We start from the raw sequence: 16,212 nt of genomic DNA, 5'->3' as shown, positions 1-16,212 counted from the left end.
CCGTGCGGGACGAAGCGCGTTCGCATAGGGAAAGAAGTGAACAACGAGAGATACATACCTGCGCTACTCTTGCCCTTAGGGATAAGGTGATAGAAGAACTTATTGTTTTACTATCTGAGCAGCAACAACTGAAGGCGGAACTTGAGTCCGCTAAAAAAACCCTGGAGCTTGAGCGGTTTGAGAAGGCTGAAACTCCCCGCCGTCTTTCAGAAACCGAAGAAAAGTTAGAAAATTCTGAAACTGCGCGGGCGACGTCGGAGAGTGAGCTTGAACCGCTGAAAAGTGATATGTTGTGGCTGCAAGTGTAAGTTTCTTCTTCCTTTGGTAACTTTCGGAAATGTTTTGCGCTTCTTCTTATTCGCTTTTTCTTTTTTGTATAGGTTGTTGAATCAGTTCTGAATTCTGAGGAGCTAGACAAAACGGTTGCGCGCTTGTTGGTTGCTGCCCGGAATGATGGTTATGCCCACGGATACGCGGAATGTTCACACCATGTGGTTAATGCTTTGAAGGTTGACTGGGATACTATCAAGTCTGCTACCCATGGTGTTAATACAGATGCTGCCCTTGCTGCTGCGAAGACGGAATTTAATAATCTACAACTCCCCGTTATGGATCTTATAAATGTTGCGTTGCAGTCTGAAGACCATGTAGCGTAATTGAAAGAAATCTTCCCAGACGGAGAAGATGAGGATGAAGACCTAGCTTAGGTTTTCTTTGTGGTTGTATGAACAATTATCTTGTAGATTTTGGGATGTGGATCCCTGTTTTGTTAATGCGCTGCTGCGCAAGTAACTTTAGTTAATACACTGCCGTGTACATTTATAGTTTTTAAGGCGTGTGGTGCGCCGGTCACTATTATAAAATGTGTTTTAACTTACAATATTTTTCATGAGTACAATTGCTTTGATTAGGTAAGGCGAATAAAGGTGGTATAAAGCTCATGTGTGAACGTAAGGTCTTGCGCGATGTGTGTGATCGATGACCGCTCATAAGACTTGTATTATATCTACCATAATGTTTTTGTGCTTACCAAAAGGAATTGCATGCACTTTGTAATAAACACAGAAATAATAGAAACTTTGTTTTGATTCATGATAGGGCACAGAGGCCGTGGTACAAAGTCGTCTATTTTTAGGATAATTACATGAAACTTAACTTATGCATACAATAGTCCTCGTCATGAATTGATAAGCTACGGAACTTGACCAACCTGCGAGGAGACTATTGTACGCTGCTTAGTTCTTTGCCTTCTTACTCGAGCCCTCCTCGCCGCGAGTAATTTGCTTTATCTCTTTCCGCAAATTCTGCAATAGGTGAGTGAGCTCACCGCTTTTGAGCGCTTTTTCGATTTTAGTGTGGAGGGAGATACAGTTGTTGGTAGTGTGACCATTATCTTTGTGATAGTCACAGTATTGGTTCGGATCTTGGCCGCGCTTATTCTTCATTGGTGGAGGGGTCTTGAACTGGTAGTCTTCCGTGCTCAGCACTTCCGTCGGGGTTTTGGTCAGAGGGGTCCACTGCCTCTCTCTGTTTTCCTGCTTTGTCTCTCTTTGCGCAGCGAGCTTGTTTATGGTAGCTTGCGCATCTTCAGATGAGTCGCGCCAATTCTTTTTAAACTTTTTTCCGCTGCTTGGGCCCATGTCTGTTGGGCGACTGTGCGGTGGTGGTGGTCTGTTAGTGCTGAGGTTTTTCTCTGTCTAGGCGTACACTTTAGTTGCCGCCATCAGCTTCTCCCAGCTCTTTGGTAGCCCCTCCGTTCCGGATAAGACCTTGATCATGTCGTCACAACGGACGACATACTTAAACTGTGCTCTGATCAGGTGCTCATGAACATCTCCTATCTTAATCACTTTTTTGTTGTAGCGTGTGATAAAATCTTCTAAACTCTCGTCATCGCGTCGCCAAATATTCATGACATCTGCAGTATCTCGGATAGACCTCCTCTGTTGGCTGAAGTGTACTAAAAATTTTTCTCGCAGGTCTACCCATGATGTTATCTTCCCAACAGGCAGGTTATCAAACCACAGTCGCGCGGCACCTGTGAGAATCTGGATAAATAGATGATTGGTAAGGTCCATCCCCCTACCAAACCTGCATTAGTGAAGACCCGGAGATGGTCATCAGGGTCTGTCATGCCATTAAACTTGCCAACATTGGATGGGAGTTTTGCTTTTTCCAGGGGAGCCAAAGCGATTTCGCTGATGAACTTGGAATTTTCTGCTGCCTCCGCCGGGCGGTAGTTCAAATTGTAATCGTGTTCAGCTTCAGGATTGTAAACCGCGCGAGGTTTACAACTTTTGTAATTCGGTTGCAACCGATTGAACACGCTTGTATTGTCCCTTTCGTAGTATGTTCTGTCGTACTCATTGGTGTGGGTATCCCGTCGTTGGCCCAACCCGGAGTAAACTGACTGCCTTCGGTGAGAATGAGATTCATCGTGATACTCTCTTCGTCGATTCTCGGAGTGAGTATGTTCATATCTCGTTGGAGATCTAGAGTAAACTTTGGTGTCTTCTATCTAAACTCGTGATGGTGTATCATGATGGGAAACATGAGGCACCGAAGGTGCTCGAGTGCAAGATACAGGTCTTCGTGACTGAGTGGGAGGAGCAGTTTGTGCACAGAGTTGTGCATACACAACATTTATTGCTCCTTGGGATCTGACATACAGGAGATAGGGGTTTCTCTAGGAGGTAGAATTGAGCTTGTTGGAATTTCAGGCTGCATTCCTGGAGTGTCAGGATCATTTGGATGATTATCAGTGTACTGAACTTCATTATCATCCGAAGCCTCTTCCACAATCCCTTCAACTTGGGTATTGTGAGCAAAATTTGGCCGAGGGCCGGTTTGACGGTTCGTCGGAGTTTCTTCCATTTGAAAAACGGAGATGAAAAAGTGAATCGAAACGAGAAGAAATGAATAAAACTGAGAAATCAGTGGGCGCCAATGAAGAAACACTGGTTTAATTGACCGGAATCAGTTGAACCAGGGGGTTTAAATCTGCATAAAAAGGGTTTATCTCTTTTCGTGCGGTTCGTGGGTGACTAATCTTCTTCTCTTCACAGTAACTGCAAAACAACCACCATTAGACTCGCCACGGGGAGAATGGGGGTTCTCTTCGTGACCACCCTCCGATGTGAGTATAAGTACAGGGTTTGATGAAGAAGAAGAAGTGTAAGTGAAGTGAATGTAACTTGGGCATTATACCTGAATTATTCTTCTATTTATAGACGAAGTTTGGGTGGGAAAACCTGTTGGTGAAAAGTTGACGGAAAGTACTATTTCCGTTAGTGGTTATTTTTTTCTTCCATTAATCACTAACAAGTGTGAGAGCACACGGATCGCGATCTTGATCAACGGTTGGGGTATTGCCATGTGGAAAGTGGGCGAGTTAAGATCTCTCTTCAATTCCGTGCCATCATCGCGACATCAAGGGGGCCTGGGATGATGCCACGTGTCCATTCGGTTATAACTGACTGGTGGTGCACGATGGAGCCTTCTAGAAGAATACAGCTGTAATCATGTGTGGCTCTTCTTCATGTTAATTCTGTGGTAGCAGAGAAGTTGTTTTTATCCAAGTCTGGAAATTTATTATTCGGAAGTGTGAGCTAAGATTTTTATCCTAGCTATTATGGAGAATGGCGTAAGGTTTAACTAGTTTCCTTTTGGCGCGCAGGTGTAAGATATCGTTTTCTTTCTAAGTTCTCTTTGTAGGACCAGTACGCGGCCGCGTGTCACGACCCCTGTCCCAGTTTTACCTGGTACAGGAGTCGCGGGGCAGAAACCCGTGGTATTTATTATTTGATTTGACAGCGGAAGTTTTAACAGGATCATTAAAACTTGAAAATGCCCGATTATTTTATTCCATAATTTGGGATGAACCCCGTAATTTATAATAGGGGAATTCCACGGGGAAATTCCCTGTTTTACAAAACATGCTTATTTATTTAACTGAGCCACCACTTCAAGCTTGATTAGTGCTCCGTAGCACTTTTCCTTGATTCACAGGAGGTCACCTGAAACATGTTTTTAAAAATTTTTTTTGTCAGCGGGGAAATACTGGTGGGTCACTCAATTTTGATAAAACGACACATAGCTATCAATTACAGCATAAGAGCGATTACAATGGCTTTTATCTTATTTTTATCTGGCGCCGTGTCACACCCTGGTGACGATGGTCATACCACTATTGGGTCCTTTCACCCAAGTAGTGATGATTATCACTGTTAGGTTAATGAACCTAACCATGAGAGATTAGTAATGTGCACAATACCCCACTAGCCAGTAATTCAAGATAACCACGACTAATCCCTGTAATTATAACTTTGAAAATAATTTTAAGTATTCTAAAATACTTTTGATAAAAAGAAAATGACTCACATTGCAAGTTTAAACGGGCAGAGTTTAGCCTACTGGTAAGCCTGATAACCTAATTTAAACAACAATGCACACGAATTAGGTCAGTAACTAATACAGCATTTATGATAACTCACGAGATTAAAACCCTCACAACGAATGACAAAGTGCAATACATAAACATCCATCAAATTCAAGACGAATGACAAAGTATAGCCCTAATGTGGGCAGCACTTAAACATCCATCGGATAGTTTAAATCGATCGGACATTGAATCGTAACAGCGATCGAGTTAATACCCTGTATCGTGGCAGTGTCTCCCTATGTGAAAATGTGAATTTGAGCAGTAGAACTTCGTTTTTGATCAAAATTTTCGAAACAGTATGAAAGCCCCATGCACCAGCAATTTATAGCACGAAAATGGGTTTTACGCAGCCTGCGTAAACCCATTGATCTATCTTACGCGGCCCGCGAGGGCACCTATCCTACGTGTAGGGCATATGTGTCACGAGTAGGGTTGCCACGAGTGAGACACCTGGCCCGGCATGCTTATCCGGTCAACTTATGGTTGACGCGGCCCGCGTAAACATACGCTTATGTTTTACGCGGCCCGCCTGAGAACAAAAATCTGATTTTCTTGATTTTTGTTATGGATTAGGGTTTCAGGGATCTGGGTTTTTACTTACGGGTCGTTTTGGGGCATTTTTGCAGTCCTTACATCCTCCCCACCTTATTTAAAATCTCGTCCTCGAGATTTATTGAAATAAGTGAGGATACTTTCGCTTCATTTCCGATTCTAGCTCCCAGGTGTATTCTGGTCCTCTTTTTGAATCCCATTTAACTTTGACTAGTACCAGTCTTTTGTGTTTGAGAAACTTAATTTTTCTGTCTTCTACTTGAAGCGGTTTCTCCATGAACTTCAATTTTGCATTCACCTGTACATCTTGAAGAGGGACTACCAGGGATTTGTCAGATAAACATGTCTTGAGGTTGGATACATGGAATATGTCATGTAACCCGGCTAACTCTTCTGGTACTTGTAAACGATAGGCAACTGGTCCTACGCGCTGAATTACTGGGAATGGTCCTATGTACCTTGGACTTAGCTTTCCTTTCTTACCGAACCGAACTACTCCTTTCCAAGGAGAAACTTTCAAGATTACCTTGTCTCCAACTTGAAACTCTAGCGGCTTACGTCGATTATCTGCATAACTTTTGTGGCGATCTCGAGCCGTCTTTAGTCTTTCCTTGATTTGAGTTATCTTGTCAGTGGTTTCTTGCACAATCTCAGGACCTGATAATTGGCTTTCTCCTATTTCTGCCCAGCAACTGGAGTTCTACACTTGCGTCCATACAGTGCTTCGAACGGGGCAGCTTCAATGCTTGCATGATAACTATTGTTATAGGAGAATTCAATTAAGGGTAGGTGGTTATCCCAGTTACCACCAAAATTGTTCACACATGCTCTGAGCATGTCTTCCAGGGTTTGGATCATCCTTTCACTTTGTCCGTCTGTTTGGGGATGGTAGGCGGTACTTAAATTCAATCGGGTCCCCATTGCCTCTTGAAAACTCGTCCAGAAATGTGAAGTGAAACGACTATCCCTATCCGATACGATGGAGTGTGGAACTCCATGTAAGGATACTACTTCTTCTACGTATAATTTGGCTAATCTTTCCATGCTAAAGGTTTCCTTTATTGGCAGAAAGTGAGCAGATTTGGTTAACCGATCCACGATCACCCAAATCGCGTTGTTACCTTTTCTGGTTTTGGGTAACTTAGTAACGAAATCCATGGTTATTAGTTCCCATTTCCAAACAGGCATTTCTAATTGTTGGAGTAACCCTGAAGGTTTCTGGTGTTCTGCCTTAACTTGTGAACAAGTCAGACACTTAGATACATATTTAGCTATGTCCTTTTTCATTCCTATCCACCAGAAATTATTTCTTAAATCTTGGTACATCTTATTGTTTCCTGGGTGCATGGTATACCTAGATTTATGAGCTTCCTCTAAAATCTTATTCCTTAAGTTTCCTTGTTTAGGTACCCAAATCGTTTTCTTGTGGAATCTCTAAATTCCATCGGTACCTTGCTCTAGCTCCTTTATCCTTCCTTTCATTCCTTCAGCATCATCATTGATTGCTTTTTTCCTGAACATTCTTCAATTGTTCCATTAAATCTATTTGAAGATTTAATCTAAGAGCACGAACTCGCTTTTGCTTTTCATGGTACTTACGACTTAGAGCATCTGCGACTACATTTGCTTTTCCTTCGTGATATTAGATATCACAGTCGTAGTCACTTAGAATTTCCATCCATCTTCTTTGCCTCATGTTTAATTCTTTTTGCCTAAATATGTACCTTAAACTCTTGTGATCCGTATAGACTGTAAACTTACTGCCATACAGATAGTGTCTCCAAATCTGAAGGGCAAAAATTATTGATCCTAATTCTAAATCATGAGTCGTATAGTTTTCTTCGTGCTTTTTCAATTGCCTTGAGGCATACGCAATTAACTTTTTGTGTTGCATTAGTACACATCCTAATCCTAATTTAGAAGCATCACAGTAAACTTCAAAATTTTATGTCCCTTCTGGTAAGGCCAGAATCGGGGCGTTTGTTAACTTTTGCTTTAAAATCTTAAAAGCCTCTTCTTGCCTAGGTCCCCACTCAAACTTCACGGCTTTACAGGTTAGTTTAGTTAATGGTACAGCTATCTTAGAAAAATCCTTAATGAACCGCCTATAGTATCCGGCCAATCCTAGAAAACTTCTAACTTCCATAGCTGATTGCGGGACCTTCCATTTGGTGATTGCTTCTATTTTGGAGGGGTCTACGTGAATACCTTGTTGATTCACCATGTGCCCTAGAAATTGCACCTCCTGGAGCCAAAATTCACACTTGGAGAATTTGGCGTAAAGCTTCTCTTTTCTTAACAAAGTTAAGAGTGCATGTAAATGTTCACAATGCTCATCCTGGCTTTTGGAATAAATAAGTATATCGTCAATGAAGACAATTACAAATTTATCCAAATATGGTTTACAGATCCTATTCATCATATCCATAAATGCTGCAGGAGCATTTCTTAATCCAAGGGGCATAACCGTAAACTCGTAATGACCATACCTAGTTCTGAAAGAGGTTTTAGGTATGTCTTCTTCTTGTACTTTCAATTGGTGGTATCCGGAGCGTAAATCTATTTTAGAGAAATATCTAGCTCCCTGAACTTGATCAAAAAGATCATCAATCCTAGGTAATGGGTATCGATTCTTAATTGTAACTTTATTCAATTCTCTATAATCGATACACATTCGCATCGAACCATCTTTCTTTTTCACAAACAGCACTGGTGTCCCCAAGGGGATGAACTAGGTTGTATAAATCCTTTGCTTAATAATTCATCTAACTGCTTTTTCAATTCTAACATTTCGGTGGGTGCTAACCGATAAGGTGCCTTGGCTATCGGTGTAGTTCCAGGAATTAGATGAATTTTGAATTCTACTTCCTTATCGGGTGGTAATCTAGGTTGTTCTTCTGGGAATATATCCAGGTATTGCGATACTACTGGAATGTCCTTAAGTTCTTTACTTTTGGTATTAACAACTACCCAAACCATATATGCTATTCCCTGTTTTCTTGAATAACTAGCCACTTTCATGACTGAAATGAATTTCATCGGCTTTCGTGGCTTATCCCCTGTAACGATAATTATTCCTCCTGTGGGTGTATGAATTTCTATGGAATTCTTATCACAAAGGATTCGAGTATGGTTGGCTTCTAACCAATCCATTCCTAACACAACATCGAATCCAGCTAATTTCATGGGTAACGAGTTTGCAGAAAATTTATGACCTGAAAGTTCTATTTTACCTTCCTGCAAGACTCGATCTATGCTAACAGAGTTACCGTCGGCTATTTCTACGGTATAAATCTGCCTAAGTTTGTTTAAAGGTAGCTTAAGAGCTTGGCAGAACGAAGTATTTATAAAACTTTGGTCACCAGAGTCAAATAATACTTTCGCATAAACGTTGTGAACTAGAAACGTACCCGCTATCACATCCGGAATCAGATCTGCTTTTACTAGTCAACTGGAAGGCCCTTGCATTCTTCTTGGTAGTTCCTTCTGCAGGTTTAGCCTTGTTGTCAGCTGGTTTGACCAGTTTAGGACAGTCTGGTCTAAAATGTCCAGCTTCTCCACAGTTGAAGCAGATGGTTGATTTCTTCCTCCGACAATCTTCTTCTTGATGCCCTGGAATTTTGCAGAAATTGCAATACCCTTTGCATTTTCCAAAATGCTTCCTTTTGCAGGTACTGCAAAATGGAACAGTGGAGGATTGCCCAGCTCCTCTTTTCCTAAAGTTGTTACTAACCTTACCCCCTCGGAATCCTTGGGAAATTTTCTAAGCCAATTCCTTCTTTCTGTTTTCTTCTCGCGTGCGTACCAGTCCATCGGTCAAGGTATTGGCTAACTCCACCGTATCATCAATTGTGCGGGGTCTCGCAGCTTTGACGATATCGCGGATCTCGCTAATCAAACCCAAATGTAGCGAGAAATAAGTACTGGCTCTGGCAAAGCTAGGGTTGGCACAATTCTGGCATACTCGAAAAAATTCGAAGTATAACCTCGACAGTCAACATCCACCATTCGGTGGCTCAGGAATTTGTTTGCCATTTGTTCCTGTAACACCCCGTGTTTTCGAATGTCAAAGTCAAAGTCAAAGTCCAAGTCAACTTTGACTTTCTTTGACTGTAGATAGTCGATTTTATGTTTTAGTTGTATTATGTGGAGTAAGTGTTGTAATCAGCAAGAATCGAAGTAATCGAATGTGTTTTAAAGCGAACCGATCTACGACTGTAATGATAGGAAGTAACAATGCGATAAAGTTAACTAATCAGAAATCAAACCGATCTAACAATCAATCGAACTCGAGACTCGAATTATGCGAATTGTGGTGTTGTTATACGTGTGTGTGTGCCTTATGTGTTACTTGTGCATGTTTACTTTATATTGGCAATCAATCGAAAATCGAATCGAAACTCGAAAGGAAATCGAACTCAGTCGAACCGACATCGAAACATGACTTATAGAAGATTGTATGTTAGATATAGTGGTTGGGATTAAAAGTAATTTGACTAGGAATTCTATCGTATTCGTATCATCGTCCATCAAAATCGAAACGTCGAAAATCGTCGCAAAATACTCAAAGTGCGTGGCGGATCGAACAGGAAGCATCCTGATCGAACAGGCCAGCCGATCGGCTTGCATCTTGCCAGCCGATCGAGCAGCCCACTCGATCGGAGCTCCTGGCCGATCGGCTGCCACTTTCCTCTTTTGGAAGCCTATAAATAGGGTTGTCCTTGTCTTCATTTCCACTTTTGGAAAGTTCTGACCGGCCAGCTCTTGTTCTTCATCTTTTCTCAAATTCTCTCAATCCCGGTAAGTTTTCACCCTAAATCTTGTACGTTTTTTATCATTACTTGATTCTACACCTTTCTATCTTTCAAAACTTGGATTCTAACCGTGAAATCACCAAGATCTAAGTGTTCTTGGGTGATGTCATCATAGTGTTCTTGAAGAACATCAAACTTTGGCATCATTCAACCATGAATAGCTTAGATCTAACCGATTTCCACATAAACAAGTTAAGATCTATCATAGATCTAAACATTTTCATGGTGTGAAGGATTGAAAGAAGGATTTCCAACTTTCTTTCAACTCTTTTACACTCAATGCCTTCAAACCGATAGAAACAGAGCTTGAACCGGCTAACTAATCATTCAAACAGTTAAAGGTTCAAGATTCAGGTTCTATGAACAAGGTTCACCGATTTCGGGTTAAACTTTAAACCGACATTCCGAACCGTTCACCGGCCGGACTTGGGTGATTCCGTCCAAGCCGGAGAGACGGGTAAGAACGAAGGTATCATAGTTCGACTCGTTATCAAACTACCTCGATATAATGGCAAGTAACCAGACAACCAAGTGTTAGACGAAAGGCCGACCAGGTCAGACTTGCTGGCCGAATGGCTAGGCTGATCGAACAGCCCAGCCGATCGGACACACCAGCCGATCGACCGGGCCAGCCGATCGGCTAGCACTTGGCGTCCCACTTTTCCAAACTTTTGAAGTATAGTATTGACGAAGTAATGTTCGATCGAATGGGTCACTCGATTGGTAAACATTACTGTTCGGATCATGAGATACTATGCTTCAACACTTAATCGTTTTCACAACTCGTTCGTAGTAGGAATGCCAGCCGATCGAACAGACTGTTCGATCGAGTGACACTCAGTGAGGACCACTCCTGAAGTTCCTAGCCGATCGAGTGAGCTAGCCGATCGAGTGAGCTAGCCGGTCAAGCGAACCGCTCGATCGACCGACTTGAAAGGTAGGAACACTTCAGTGTTCTCAAATGCTGCAACGAAAACTTCAAAAGTTCGAATCCTCAAACACAAACACACCAGAGGAAGAAACAATCCACTCGAATGGTCCAGCCGATCAAGCCTACCGGCCGATCGAACAGGACTGTCCAACCGGATATACCAGTCGATCGAACAGGCCGTCCGATCGAACCTGCCGTTCGATCGACCAGCCTATTCGATCCATTCATACTTGTTTGCATTTCCACGTTACTCATTGTTGTGCTATCGAACTATGCAAGCTAATCACACTCTCAGCGCTCGCTTCAATCCATAATCAATCACTGTGAGTATACTCGATCCCTTTTTGCTTTTAGCACTTTTGGGTGTTACATACGTTACCTATCAAAATCACAATCAAACACACTATTCAAACTATTTGAACGCTAACCGATTGCATGTATTACATGATTTAATGTATGTTTGTTGTTATGTTTACACGTGGAAAACTGTCGACCTGCCTTAGCAACGTAGTACTATAGTTTGGACTCAGCACCCGTTCACACAGGGGTTGTTAAGGACAATTTACTTGCATGATTTACGGTGGTGATCGTGTATTGCGAACTGTCTCGGACAGTCAACCCGCAGTCGTTGGTATTGATAGGTCCATGTCGATAATTTACATGCATCATTGCCCTCTGTGTACGTGCTGGTTATGCGTAAACTATTCGAACTCTATATGCTATTACCAAACTTGTATGCTCACCTTTACATTATATGTATTGACTTTATTTTAACGTATGCGACAGGTGTTTAAGCTGCTAGGATGCTTAGGTGCTTGGTGATGAAATCAAGACTAGGGAGTCTAGAAATAATAAACATTTGTCTGTAATAATTGAATCTGAGTTGTCGGAACGGAATTACTTGCCTAGCTGTTTTCTATAATAACTTGTTATTTATTTGGGACACGGTATGGGACGTGTCATTTAAACTGAATTTATATTATAGTTGCTGTGGAACCTTCTGGACAATCTGTTTCGCGCAGTGCCGCGCCCCGATGATTCCGCCATCGGTTGGGGTGTGACAGATTGGTATCAGAGCCATAACTATAGGGAATTAGGCAGACACGACCTAGTCCGGGTCGCTGTCTTAGAGACCTAGACTATAGTTAGGAACCATCAGACCAAGTTTATGTGCTTATTCTGCAATCCTCCACTATCACAGCACTCGGATTTTCAAATAAAGTCAGTAGATTTAGTTAGGAATAGGTGTGAAAGCCGCAAACTCCTGAGAAAACTGCCTGACTTATCCTATTCATTTATTCATGCTCATCTCATTATTTCCACCAACAAACAAAGGAGGTTATGCCAAATCAGGAGTGAAATCCATATTTTGACGAATAATCTCCTTTATTTTATTAAAAACAAGGAAGAAATTGCCAAGCCAAGGGGTGAAACCCTGACCTTGGCAGTTTGTTCTGGATTTTATTTATCTCACCAAGGCCTCGATGGACTCCAACGACCTGAACTCACAAGTATGACCTAGGAAGCGCGTGCGGAATGCCCGAGGATCGAGGCAGAAACACGACGTCCAGAGTCGAAAGTGACGACAAGTCTACTGCGAATAGTCGAATCGCCTGGGGTAGTCGATGTCTAGTAGCCGCAGACAATCTATCTCTCGATTTTATGTGTTTCGATTCTGAGAACCGCAACCGTGTACTCTGATGACTCGTTAAATTTTATGTGTTTATGTGTGCTTTCTCTGTTTTGTGTTTATATTTCGGGATGTTATTCGATTTTGCTATCATTTTATCGACACACACGACTTATACTGTTATTATATCCCTAATAGATCCTCAGAAGCTGCAATCTAGATGAAATGACGATGTGATATGCTATATGACTAGGCTAGGATATACTATACCGTGCTACACAATATGCCATATGCAATCGCTATACGAACGACACGCGAGCTTTGAAGGATAGGTTTCTGTTTTCTAACTGCCTCTGTGATTAAGTGGTTACGTGCTTTTGTGTTCATGTGACTCTGTGCTTATGTGCTCCTGTGCTTACGTGTATCTGTGGTTATGTGTTTGTGTGTTTATGTGATACGTGTTTCGACGTGATTCTAAGCTTTAGATAGTAGTTGACCTGTGAGGTGAGATTCGATTTCGTTGTGTTGAGTCTCGTGACGATGTCTGTTGCAGACCATGTCGTCGTCTGGATCCCGACCCCGAGCCCCACTTACCCGCCAGGAAAAGAGGGACAGACGTCTCGCTGCCATCATCTCCAAAACTGTGGCGAAAGCTGTGAGTGAGGTGTATGAAAACGCTAGCAAGTCGTCAGAAGAATCCCGAGCTGAAATCCCTAAGGATTCAAGCAAGGCTGCTTTTAGCTTCAAGCAGTTCAAGGCATGCGGACCAAAAGAGTTCACTGGCGAAGATGGTCCAACAGCCATGTTTCACTGGTTCGACTCGGTCGAAGTCACTCTGCGCCAGAGCGGATGTCCCAAGCATCTCCGTACTCTCAATGCTACAGGCGTCTTCCAGTCCCGTGCTCTAGACTGGTGGACGGCCGAACGAAACAAGCGCGGAAATGATGCAGCTTACGGGCTATCATGGAAGGAGTTGAAAGCGATCATGATCGAAGAATTCTGCCCTCCTCATGAACGCCAAAAGCTGGAGGACGAGTTCTGGGGAATCAAGCAGAAGGATGGAGACAACGCTGCCCTCACTGCTCGTTTCAAGCAGCTTAGCATAATCTATCCTGATCAAGTCAAGACCTCAGATCAAGCCATCAAGAAGTACATCCGAGCCCTACCTGACTGTGTAGCCAACTTTGTTCACGCCACCAAGCCAGCCACTATCGAGGAAACCTACCTGTTAGCCGCTGAGATTAACGATAAGCGAGTCAAGTCTGGTTTCTGGGATAAGCAAACCAAGTCTCTGCATCAAGCCACTGCAACACCCACCGACTCATCTGCTCAATCCTCCAAGTAATCGAGAAGGAAGAAGAAGAACAACAGCTCCAGCAACAAGAGCTGTGCTGCCGCGACAAACGCCACTCCTCTGCAAACTGTACCAGCTCAACAGCAGCAGCACCAGCGCACAGCTCCAGTGATCAATGCACCGCCAGCAAAGCGTGCATACACAGGCCCTCACCCACTCTGCCTGACATGTTCGTATCATCATCCAGTGGGTCTAGCTTCTCGTTTTTGCGCTCACTGCAACCTGTACGGTTATTTCACTGCGAACTGCCATTATGGTCCCCGTCAAGCCCCAGTTCAAGCTACTGCCAACCAAGCTCTGCTCCCTGCCCCTCAAGGCCAACCAGCAGCTCAAGCACCAGCAGTCAATGATCGAGTCTGCTTTGCATGTGGTGACCCTAACCACTTTGCCAACAGATGCCCGAATAGGGTAGTTAAGCAAGAGCCCCAGCAGCAACAACCACAATAGCAGCCTCAGCAGCAGCAGCAAGCAGTCCATGCCCGAACCTTCAACATCAATGCCCGTCAGGCTCAGGCGGATAACAACGTGGTTAATGGTACGTTCCTTGTGAATGGTAGTTATGAATCATGTTTGTTTGATACTGGAGCCGATAACTGCTTTGTGTCGTTTGAATTCGAGAAGCTCCTTAGTCGTAAGTGCTCTTATCTATCCTCGCCATTCGAAGTTGAAGTCGCTACAGGAAGAACTATTGCCGTTAACTCAGTACTCCGTGATTGTACTCTCGAACTCAACAATCACATCTTTCCAATCGACCTCATTCCGATGCAACTCGGAAGTTTTGACGTCATAATAGGCATGGACTTTCTTCGCGAAAACCATACCGAAGTTGTATGCTTCGAGAAGATGATTCGATTCTCACTCGCGAATGGTGATTTATTGTGTGTGTACGGTGAAACAGCGTCGAAGGGTCTCAAGCTTATGTCATGTATTCAAGCCAGCAAGTATCTCCGCAAAGAATACCAAGCCTTCTTGGCCAACATTGTAGTAGCGGAGAAGGGAAAGAAAAAGAAAGTTGAAGTCAATGATGTTCCAGTGGTTCATGAATTTCCTCAGGTGTTCCCTGATGATCTTCCCGGACTACCACCAAGTCGTGATATCGACTTTCGTATCGACCTCATTCCTGGAGCTAACCCCGTTGCCAAAGCCCCTTATCGACTCGCTCCATCCGAAATGCGGGAACTCTCGAACCAACTCCAGGAATTACTCGAAAAAGGCTTTATTCGCCCAAGCACCTCTCCTTGGGGCGCACCGGTCCTTTTCGTCAAAAAGAAGGACGGGTCGTTCCGGATGTGCATCGACTATTGGGAATTGAATAAGCTAACCATCAAGAACCGATACCCCTTGCCCCGAATTGACGATTTGTTTGATAAGCTACAAGGTGCAGCATGCTTCTCTAAGATCGATCTACGTTCAGGATATAATCAGCTACGGATTCAGGAAGAAGACATTCCTAAAACCGCTTTTCGAACCCGTTATGGCCATTACGAATTTGTTGTTATGCCCTTTGGTCTAACCAACGCACCCGCGGTTTTCATGGATCTGATGAATCGTGTGTGTAAGCCATACCTTGACTGTTTCGTCATCGTGTTCATCGACGATGTCTTGATTTATTCCAAATCAAAAGCCGAACACGCGCAACATCTACGTTTGGTTCTCGAGTTACTTCAGGGAAACCAACTCTATGCCAAGTTCTCCAAGTGCGAATTCTGGTTGGAGGAGGTTCAATTTCTGGGTCACATAGTGAATAGTCGAGGTATCCATGTCGATCCTACGAAGATTGAAGCTGTCAAAAGCTGGATTACGCCTAAGAACCCGTCAGAAGTTCGTTCTTTTCTCGGACTAGCGGGCTATTATCGACGATTCATTGAAGGATTCTCCAAGATCGTTGTGCCGCTTACTGCTCTTACGCATAAGGACAAGCCTTTTGTGTGGGGAAATGTCACGGCCGCCGTCCCGGTTTGACCCATTTCAGGAGCCACGGGACAGAAATCCCGTGGTATTTAATTAGGGCGACAGCGGAAGTCTTTTAAAACAGGATCATTCAATATTTAAAACTGCACGTTACATAATTTAGGGATAAAACCCTGTAATTTACAATAAGGTGATTTCACTAGGAAATCTTTATTTTTCAAAACATGTTTCTTTATTTATTTACATTGAGCCACTTCTCTAAGCTGGTAGTGCTCCATGGCACTTTTCTTAGCTCACAACAGATCACCTGAAACATGTTTGAAAAAGGTTTTGTCAGCGGGGAAATACTGAGTGAGTTCATTCAGGTTTTATAAAATGACCCTTAGTTATAAAATTACAGCATAAGAGCGATTACAATGGTTTATATCTTATATTTATCTGGCGCCGTGTCACAATGGTGACGATGGTCATACTACTATTAGGTCAATGAACCCAAATAGTGATGATTATCCTTAGTAGGTCAATGAACCTAACTGGGAGAAAATTCGTAATGTGCACAATACCCCACTAGCCAGTGAT

This window comes from Helianthus annuus, chromosome 12, assembly GCF_002127325.2.
Source record: "Helianthus annuus cultivar XRQ/B chromosome 12, HanXRQr2.0-SUNRISE, whole genome shotgun sequence".
In the NCBI taxonomy this organism is placed as follows: Eukaryota; Viridiplantae; Streptophyta; class Magnoliopsida; order Asterales; family Asteraceae; genus Helianthus; species Helianthus annuus.
This window is presented reverse-complemented; position numbering follows the sequence as displayed.